The following is an 8,923-nucleotide window of genomic DNA, read 5'->3' as shown; positions in this document are numbered from 1 at the left end:
TTGTCCCCAACGAACGCCCCACTCGTAGGATTTGGGGGTACGAAGGTCTTCCCTTTGGGCGCAATAACGCTAGCTGTGACGGCAGGTGACTATCCTCAGCAGATCACCAAGGAGATAACGTTCCTCGTAGTCGACTGCTCGTCCGCTTACAACGCCATCCTCGGGCGACCCATTCTCAATTCCTGGAAGGCGGTAACCTCAACATACCACCTAATGATCAAATTCCCGACGGAATATGGGGTAGGAGAATTGCAGGGGAATCAAGTAGCAGCATGAGAATGCTATATCGCCATGTTAGAGATGGAGGATTAGCAGCAGACAATGTGCATCGGGAAACAGCGAGCATTAGCAGAGCCAGTTGAGGAGCTAGAAGAAGTAAGACTTGACGACACATGGCTTGAACGAACAACTAAGATTGGCACACTAGCCAGTTGGCCCATACGCCAGATGATCACAACTTTCCTAAGAAATAACCAAGACGTTTTCGCCTGGAATCATGAAGACATGCCGGGAATTGACCTATCGGTCATGGTCCACAAGTTGAATGTGTCGCCCTCCTTCCCTCTAGTCCGGCAAAAGAAACGAGTCTTCGCTCGGGAGCGAGATAGGGCCATAGCCGAGGAAGTTCGGAAGTTACTGGAGGCAGGTTTCATCCGGGAAGTATATTATCCCGACTGGCTGGCGAATGTAGTTATGGTTAAAAAAGCCAACGGAAGCTGGAGAATGTGCGTAGATTTCACAGACCTCAACAAGGCTTGTCCCAAAGACAGCTACTCGCTCCCACGGATAGATACCCTTGTGGATTCGACTGCAAGACACCAGCTCCTCAGCTTCATGGACTCTTTCTCTGGCTACAACCAAATCAGGATGGACAAATCTGATCAGGAGAAGACCTCTTTCGTCACAAGCCAGGGATTATTCTGCTACAAGGTAATGCCTTTTGGACTCAAAAATGCTGGAGCAACATACCAAAGGCTAATGAACAAGATGTTTGCACATCAGATTGGTAGGAACGTTCAGGTTTATGTTGACGACATGTTGGTTAAAAGCGTGCACGAAGAAGATCACCTAGACGACCTCAGAGAAACATTCGACACGCTTCGATCGTTCAACATGAAGCTGAATCCGAACAAGTGTGCGTTCGGAGTAACTGCGGGAAAATTCTTGGGTTACATGGTATCCCAAAGAGGAATAGAGGTCAACCCGGAGAAGGTACGGGCGATAATGGAGTTGGAACCACCAAGGACGGTCAAGGAGGTCCAAAGTTTAAATGGGAAGATCGCAGCACTAAACAGGTTCGTCTCAAGGGCGACGGATAGGTGTTTGCCATTCTTCCGAACTCTGAGAAAGTCATTTGAGTGGACGGATGAATGCCAAACGGCTTTCAACGACTTAAAGACGTATCTATCGTCTCCACCGCTGCTCAGTCCGTCCATACACGGAGAGGAACTCTACCTTTATTTGGCAGTCTCGAGTGCCGCAGTAAGCGCAGCCTTGGTAAGGGAGGAGGACGGGATACAGAAACCCGTCTACTTTACCAGCCGTGCGCTCCGTGGAGCAGAAGAGAGGTACCCTCAGTTGGAGGAGTTGGCTTTCGCGTTAGTAATTGCTGCACGGAGACTTAAGCCATACTTCCAAGCGCATACAATCATTGTCTTAACGGACAAGCCGTTGAGAAAAGCCATGCATAGCCCAGAAGCAGCAGGAAGGATGGCTTTGTGGGCAATAGAGCTAAGCGAATTCGACATCCAGTATCGCCCACGGACGGCCATAAAAGGACAGACAGTAGCTGACTTCATCGTTGAGTTCACACTCGGGGGGGACCAGTTGGTAGAAGAGAAGGAACAGTGGAGTATCCATACAGATGGATCCTCAAACAGACGAGCCGGAGTAGTGATTAAAACTCCGCAGGGGGACACGATACAGTGCATGATCCGACTGGATTTCCCAACAACCAACAACGAGGCAGAGTATGTAGCCCTAGTCGTGGGGCTAGACCTTGCGAGGGCCGCGGGTGCAAAAAGCATAATTGTCCACTACGATTCACAAGTGGTAACAAGTCAGATCAATGGCAACTACGAGTGCAAGAACGATAGAATGAAGAGATATCTGGAAGAAGTGACGAATCAACAGCCTCGAAGTCGAATTCATTCAGGTCCCAAGAGAAGAGAACGAATGGGCTGACCAACTAGCAAAAGCTGCATCAGCCGAATTCATGCTGGTTCCTGAACAGGTATTATCATTTGTCCAAATATCTTCACTTATCGATGACGGGACAAATATGCAGGTGGTGAACTCTGAATATAACTGGACCACGCCATTGATCTCCTACCTAAGGGTCGGGGTGTTACCAGAGGAAAAGGGCGCCGCAAGGAAGCTGAAGGTCCAAGCGTCACGGTTCGTGCTGATGAAGGATGTCCTATATAAAAGGGGCTTCTCTCGACTGTACCTAAGGTGTTTATGCCAAGAAGAAGCAGACTATGTGATGAAAGAAGTACACGAGGGTATCTGCGGAAACCACTCAGGCGCACGATCACTGGTACACAAATTGATCCGAGCAGGATACTACTGGCCTACAATGATGAAGGATGCACAAGCTTATGTCCAATCTTGCGACAAATGCCAGAGATTCAGCAATTTCATAAGGCAGCTGTCCGAAGAGCTGACACCTATGACAGCTCCCTGGCCGTTCGCACAATGGGGACTTGATATTATGGGTCCGTTTCCGACGGCTATCCGGCAGCTGATATTCTTGGTCGTTGGCATAGACTACTTCACTAAATGGGTCGAGGCAGAAGCTTTAGCCACCATCACGGAGAAAAACATCCGAAGTTTTGTCTGGAGAAATATCATATGCAGGTACGGGATGCCCAAGGTACTGGTCTCTGACAACGGAGAGCAGTTCGACAACAGCATGTTCAGAGACTTCTGCGCTGAGCTAGGGATCAAGAATCACTACTCGTCACCCACACACCCACAGGCAAACGGGCAAGTTGAGGTCACGAACAGGTCCCTGCTCAAAATAATCAAGACCCGTCTTGAGGGGGCAAAGGGTATCTGGCCAGACGAACTACCAAGCGTCCTATGGGCATACCGGACCACAGCGAGAACACCTACAGGAGAAACCCCATTCCGACTCGCATATGGAACCGAAGCTGTCATTCCCACAAAAGTGGGGCTCACGAGTTATCGGGTGGAGAGCTACGACGAGAATATGAACAACGTGGGTATGCGCCTCCAGCTTGATCTACTGGACGAAGTCAGGGCAACAACAGAACAGAGGTTGGCGCGCTATCAGGATCTCATGGCGAAACACTACAACAACAAAGTGAGGCACAGGGACTTCCAGGTCGGGGACCTCGTACTACGGAGAGTAATGGGTGCCGCCACAGATCCTTCACAAGGAAAACTCAGCCCCAACTGGGAAGGACCCTACAGGATCGCGTCATGGCAAAGGAAGGGAACCTACCACCTCGAGACGATGGACGGACGAAAGCTACAACACCCTTGGAACACGGAGCATCTTCAGAAATACTACCAGTAGAGGAAAATATTGGGAACCGGCAATTTCCAAATTTATTTTATTCTATTCTTTTAGCTACAATTTACTAGTTTTTCCTTTTTACTTTTGCTACAATCTTTTTGTGCCTTTTTAAGCCCAAGGGGGCAGGTACTTTTTCTACAAACGCATTTTCTTTAAAGAAGAATATTCAGACAAAGTTTTGATTTTTTTCACATGGATATTACACAGGCCAGGTCCACAAAGTGGACGGATCATTAAGGGGATGAAAAATGTCCACAAAGTGGACGGATCACTATTAGCGTGAAAGAACTGTCCACAAAGTGGACGGATCAACAAAATGGTGAACCAATTTACATGTCCACAAAGTGGACGGATCACCAATAATGTGAAATAACTGTCCACAAAGTGGACGGATCACCAAAACGGTGAACTTATTTACATTATCCACAAAGTGGACGGATCACCAACAGCGTGAAAGAACTATCCACAAAGTGGACGGATCAACAAAACGGTGAACAAATTTACGTCCACAAAGTGGACGGATCACCTAAACGGTGAACTAATTTACATTCTCCACAAAGTGGACGGATCACCAACAGTGTGAAAGAACTGTCCAAAAAGTGGACGGATCACCTAAACGGTGGAATAATTTACATTCTCCACAAAGTGGACGAATCACCAACAGTGTGAAAGAACTGTCCACAAAGTGGACGGATCACCTAAACGGTGGAATTATTTACAAATCCACAGAATGAACGGATCAATTTAACAATGAAATAACTGCCATAAAGTGGACGAATCACCGTGATGATTAAAGAACTGCCCATAAAGTGGACGGATCACCATGATGATAGAAATAGCTGTCCACAAGGTGGACGGATAACCTAAACGACAAACTAATCTACGAAGTCCACGCAGTGGACGGATCGCCCAAAAGATGAATATGTTCACAAAATGGACGAGTCACCCAAAGGGTGAGAAAGTTTACAAGTCCACATAAGCAGACGGACCCCCTAAAAAATGAGTTTACATCCACAAAGTGGACGAATCCCCATAGTGCAAGACTGATTATACGTCGCTCCCAAAAAAGGACGGATAGGGGAGAACCCTTATGAGGATAAATGCTCAACTGTCAACAAAGTTATGCATAGACAGATGTTTATGCTCCAAAAATCATTATTCACTATAAAGGCTGATATAAAGCAGAAATAAAATTTAAAGTAGACGGTGACGGATAAAACCAACAGAGTATAATTGTTTAATACACAAAAGAAGGAACAAAACCGTCCTCAAATACCAAAAACATTACAAAAGGTCAACAATCTACATTTTTTGGGTCGACGTCCGGGACATTCTTCGGCAGGGTTGATTCCCCGTCACCTTGAATTGTTTCATCTCCAAAAAGGTCCTCCGTATTTTCAAAAGCGACGGGAAGAGCAGAAGTCTGGCCTTGATCGTCAACTTTGATCATTGACACATCCAGATTAGGATAGACCTTCTTAATCTGACGGAGCGAGTCATCAAAGCCTTGAAGAAAAGAGTCCGCCAGCTCGCTCATTAAGGAGTCAGAATTACGATACTCCTGAACGGTTACTTCTTTAGCATGATGGACCCTTTCCTTCAATTCTTTGATTTCCTTTTCCTTCATCTCCAGGGCCGTCGATGCCTCATCCGTCTTTTGCTCTAGCTCCTTCCTTGCTTTCTCCGAGAGGTCCAGCTTCTTCTCCATAGTGGACTTCCACTTGTGAAGTTGACCAAGCTTTTCCTCCGTCTGCTCAGCCTTTAGACGCACCTGGTCCAAAGTGGCCTCACGGTTGAGACACCGATCCATTAAGCCCTTCATCATGACCAAGGACTAAAAGAAAAAGAGAGCCCGTATCATGATCTGTGCTAAACAAAGACATAGATGGAAACAAACCAGGGTTGACGGTCATAAATTACCTGAGCAACAGCGAAGAGACCCGTCTCTCCCATCGCCTCCGTCGAGTGATTTCCCAGATCCTCGTAGTCCTCCGTCGTAATAATAGAAGAAAGCTTCTCCAAAGCAAACTTAGAGTCATCACGGAGGAGAGGAGGAGGTTTCTCTTGGTTTGTGGCCGGAGCTTTCATCAAACCCTTTCCAGTCCCGTGCTTAGCTGGGGTGACGGCACGACGGGTTCAAGAGAGACCTTTTGCTGTTTCAACGGACGGTCTGATTTTGTTGACGGCTTCCTTTTCGAAGATGGAGCCGTCCCCTTGGGAACCACCTCGCCAGATTCCTTTTTCTTCGCGGCTTGAGATTTGATCAATGCCCTCCTTTTTGCGTCGTCCATCTCTACAAAATATGACGGATGAAGTTATTTACATGCCGATTAAATAAACTGTTTAAGTAAAACATTGACTGGCTTACGTCTATGAACCCTTTCGTCATATCTAATGGCCTCTTGGGTAGGCTCAGGACCGTCACAATACCAATGTATTGTTTTTGGGTTCACTAACTTGGCCCAGGTCCTTTCTTCCGGCTTAGTCTTTTGGAAAATCTTTTCAAGGAAACTAAATTCCTCAAGACTAACTTGTGGGCGTCGTCTACCTACAGAGAAATAGACGGTTATAAAAATTATAATGGACGGTATGAAAAGGATTACAAAATTCGGACGGGTGCATACGTGAAGGGTGTATCACTCCCCAAGTTATGTCAACAGGCATGTACTCTGTCTCCCCTGGACGATTCATCCACGTGTTACCCTCTATAAAAAAGTAACGACTCTTCCAGTCTCTATTTGAGTCGGGAGTCTCAAAGATGACCTTCAACAGAGGGCTTCTACTAGCGAAACTGTACATCCCCCTTGATCTATCGATCTCATCTGGACGGTAGCAATGAAGGAATTCATGCACCGTCAACCTCCTACGTCCGTCCGACATTGCTCCATAGAGGATTTTCATCGCTATGAAGACCTTCCAGGCGTTTGGAGATATCTGGGTGACGGACAGTCCCAGATAATATAAGAGTTCTCTATGAAGTGTACTTAGCGGAAACCGAAGTCCTGCCTTCAGCATTTGCTCGTACACTCCGACACCTTCTACGCCTTCGTAGTAACACTTCTCCGACACATATGATAGACGGATGGAAATGTTGTCTGGAATTTGGAAGTTGGTCCTAAAAGTGCTGAAGTGTCTCTTCTTGATGATGGATCTGAATCTATGCACCGTCCACTCTGGTAGCATGATGAACTCCCTAAGTCCATCAGCACCGACGACGGGTCCCAGTGCTTGATCCCCGTCGTCATTAGAAGAACTTTCTTCTTCAACCATCTCCATATCCTCATCTGCTGAGGATGAAGAAGAGGCAGACAGACTCCTATCTTCGCCGGGACTCTCTTGGTCTTTATGACCGGACGGGTATACCTCCTCGTATTCCGTCCCGTCACGAACCACTGACTGGTTACTTGACGCACTAGGCATTTCCTACAAATTGACAATAAAACCGAAGACTGACGGGTCTAAAATTATTGACGGGTGTGTAGGTCTAACAAAAATGTAGATACAAAATGTAACTTAAAAAAATGATGATGAAAAATGAGAATGAAGTACTTACCACACTGTGTAAAGAGTAGTTGACGGTTGAAATAACCGACGGGTATAGATTCTCAACGGAATGCTCTGACAAGGCTGACGACTTCGCTCTGACAACGATTTCTTGTTGAAACTGTTAGAAATGAAGGGAGAGAGGTGCGCTATATATATATGAGAGATGCACGGAAGACGAAGCGACGCTTCGATCCGATACACCATCCAATCCAAGAATGACATGTGGCATGCTTCATTAATGTGACAACCTGGCAGCACGCATCCACGAATCGTACCCTTTGAGGAGCCGTCAACTTCATGAATCTTCATCCGTCAATATGTTCCATCTGGAAACGTCAAAATTTTCAACCGTCACCATTAGCAATCCTTGATCGTCATCCCCAATTACATTTAACTGTCACCCTAATGATCCGACCACTTAAAAACATGACGGACCATAGGGTGAAGGGGGCAACTGAAGGGGTAAGAAATCGCGCAACATTAGGCCTGACGGATTCGGACTCATGGGCCAATATTAAACGTGGGCCCAGGGCTTAGCATCACTTGAAATACTTGGTGTACACGTTTGGAATTCGAGGGAATCCTAGGGAAATCAGGATGTTCGCACAAGGATAATTCTAGAAGATCCGCCTTAATGAAAAAACCCACTCGACAAGGAAATATTTGTCCATCACGTTTGGGATTGTTAGAGGAAGAGTCCCATAAGGAAAAGACTTCTAGTCCAAGGAAGAGAAGCCGACTTTCTTCTACTATAAAAGTTTCAATACCCTCGCAAATTAAGGTACACATAATTTACCCTCTCTAGCACTCTAGAGTTGAGAACAGTTCTAATTTGACTGTTGGAGGGTATTTGGTCGACACCACACCGGTGCCCACGGCGAGATCACTTTTTCTTCTTGCAGGTTGTTAGCTGGAGCGAGCGTGGATTGTGTTGCTCACTGGTGATATTACGGCATCATCACGTGTAAATGAAAAAATGTACAAAAAAAAATATGTAATGTTGTTTAAAAACTAAAAATGAGTAAGAGTGATTGATAGGTAAGTTCAAACACACTTTTGAACATTTTCAACAATATTACACATATTTTCACATACTTTTTATCCACACGTATATAAAAAACACTCAAACAACATTACTCAAACTCTTATACTAAACACTTCCTTGCCATCTCTACCAAACGGACCTAACACTTTACAAGAACTATTATTGCACCGACTTTACAAGCGCTATTATTGCACCAATACACACATGGCACTCTGCTAAACACTTCCTTGCCATCTCTACCAAATGGACCTAACACTTTACAAGAACTATTACTGCACCAATACACACTAAGACTTTAGAAGCGCTATAATTGCACCGGCACTATTACATACACTCCACTCACCAAATCCACATTCACACCTACTGACACTGTAGCTCTTCTTTGTTGACTTTGCTTCACTTCTCTCTAATTTACTTCACCCAACAGACTTTGTATTCTTCACTTCACCTGCTGCACTTCACGTCACACGCTACTTGAGAAAATTGCCAAACAGTTTATTTTTGGGAAAAAATTAGGCGCGTGGCATGCGTTCAAAATTATTTAGTAAGTTGGACTCTTTTTGAAAGTTGAGTTTGGCAAACTTGACTTTGGATTGGAAAACGAATACTATAGTGGCATTTTTTTTAGTGGCGTTTTATATAAACGCTGCTATAGGAACTAAAAAAACGCCACTATAGTGTTCGTTTTCCAGCCCAAAGTCGAGTTTGGTCAAAAAGAGTCCAACTTACTAAATAACTTTGAACGCATGCCACGCGCCTAATTTTTTCCCAGAAATAGACTGTTAGGC

The sequence above is a fragment of the Quercus lobata genome, chromosome 9 (assembly GCF_001633185.2).
Source record: "Quercus lobata isolate SW786 chromosome 9, ValleyOak3.0 Primary Assembly, whole genome shotgun sequence".
NCBI lineage: Eukaryota > Viridiplantae > Streptophyta > Magnoliopsida > Fagales > Fagaceae > Quercus > Quercus lobata.
Note: the sequence above shows the minus strand (reverse complement) of the source record.